Raw genomic sequence first — 2,284 nt, 5'->3', positions numbered from 1 at the left:
ACTGAAATTTTATTTTATTTTTTCCTTCCTCGTAATCTGAGTACGGGGACAAGATCTCAGACTCTAGCCCCAAGAGTTTGAATGAAGCTCTGCACCCTGCTGGTCCTGGATGGACAGACTCATCCATCACACATGGTAGCAGGAAAGACGTGTACCCAGCTCAGTATGACGTTATTAACATTCTGCGCTTTGATTCGCTTCCAACATTCTTCCAAGAAATTGCTCAACACCTTCGGTCCCGATAGAAACCTCAGGAAAGACCATTGACTCTAAGGGAAATGTTGCTAGTACTCCTCCCTTGATAATGAACAGTTATTATTAAAAGTCAGGCTCCATGAGACACCGACTGTAGCTTATGGTCAAGGCCACAATTTCTGCGGACCGAGAGGGTAAAGGGCAGCTCGCCCTCAACACTGGGCTATGTGACTAGCTTAAAGGAAGAAACCACTGTGTGTGTGTGCGAGCACCTAGTCTTAGGATAGACACAAGACAAGAAACTTTACATTCATGTTTTTGACCAGGGGCTGGAATTAGATGCTCACCAAGAATGGCAAAATAAAATTAAATCAGTTCCTTGTCAAAAAACAACAACAACAACAACAACAACAAAGCCAAGTGGTGGTGGCACACGCCTTTAATCCCAGCACTTGGGAGGCAGAGGCAGGTGGATCTCTGAGTTTGAGGCCAGCCTGGTTTACAAAGTGAGTTCCAGGACAGCCAGGGCTATACGGAGAAACCCTGTCTCGGAAAAAAAAAAAAAAAGAAAATTAAATCAATTCCTTGTGTTCTTCGCTATGTGCAAAAGTTATTTGTAACTTACCCTGCAGACCAAAATGGAGAATAAACTCAGTTAAGCCCTGAAGCACCTGCCTGGAAAACGATGGCATAAATCTGAAGAAAAAGACAGAACTCAGTTGTCACTGTTTGAACATTAGACGTCTTCCACAGACTGGTGTTTGCATACTCATTTCCCAGCTATGCTGAACAGAGAAGCTATGGAACCTTTAGGAGTGCCAAGGTGGCAGAAGTAAGCTACTAAGAACAGGTCTTTGAAGATTATATCCAGGCCCTGGTTCTTATCATGCCTTGGTGCATTCTGTCTCCTGATCCATCATTCCCTCTTTGCCAGGGAATACTGAAACCACAAGCCAAAAAAGCCCTTCATCCCTTAAACTGTCAAGTTGTAGCTTAGTCACAGTGATGCAAAAGTAACTAGATGTGCTATTCAAACGCAAGAATTCAGCAGCACTTCACTGTCATTGTCCAGAGATCCAACAAACAGGGACTTGGCATTCTGGACCCCAGGTTACACATGATGGCTCACATCCATAATCCCAACAGCTGGAAAGCTGAGACAAGAGGACTGCAATAGATCTGAGGCCAGGCTGGGTCACATGGTGAGTTCTCTACCAGCCTGAGCTCCAGGGTAGGACCTTGACTCAAAGCAAAGAAATACAAAGCAACCTGACCTCAGAGAAAAGCAACCAGAAATACACAGGGGGCAGTCTGAAGGCGAGCTCCAGTAACAATGACGACTTTGAAGAAGAATCATAAATGAGAGAGACAGAGGGAGGGAGGGAGGAAGGAAGAGAGGGACAGAGGAGGGAGGAACCTCGATCGGTGATCTTCTAAGGAACCCATACTTCCCTTAGAACTGACAGAAATCAAGCTGGGCATGGTGGTGGATACCTATAATCCAAATACTTGGGAAGAAGAGTCTGGAAGTTAAGTACAGCCAGGGCTACAAGGGAATGGCTACTGTAAGGCTAGACAATTTCAATTTCCAGGTGGCTGGGAAGTCCAAACCTCCATACGGACATTATCTGAACTGTATTAGACAAACTTTTGTTTCTTTTAAGAAACAAAAATTGTGTGTGAATTCTCCCTTCCACCATGTATGTTCTGGAATTGAACTTGGGTCACCATACCTGGCTGCAAGTGGCTTTTCCCACTGACTCGTAGTAGACATACATTTCCAGGCCCAAATTTGACATATGCTCACAATGTAGGCCAAAATAAAAAACAAACAAACAAAAAACGGCCTTTCCAAAACGCAATTTGCAAATGAAAGTACAATCCTCTGGGCCTTGATACTTTGCTCAGGGTAAAGTATTTGTCAGACGGTATGCCAACTTACCTTCTTTTGGTTTAGCCATGAATCTTTTAAATGACCACCCATGATCATTCAAATATCCATGAGGATATTCAAGTGTGGGGTCCACTTTAACTTAAACTTATAAAAAAGAAACTGTCTTGTTCTGGGGCTGGGAAGGTGGCTCAGTCA

This window comes from Mastomys coucha, unplaced genomic scaffold (genome assembly GCF_008632895.1).
Source record: "Mastomys coucha isolate ucsf_1 unplaced genomic scaffold, UCSF_Mcou_1 pScaffold7, whole genome shotgun sequence".
NCBI classification, from domain to species: domain Eukaryota; kingdom Metazoa; phylum Chordata; class Mammalia; order Rodentia; family Muridae; genus Mastomys; species Mastomys coucha.
This window is presented reverse-complemented; position numbering follows the sequence as displayed.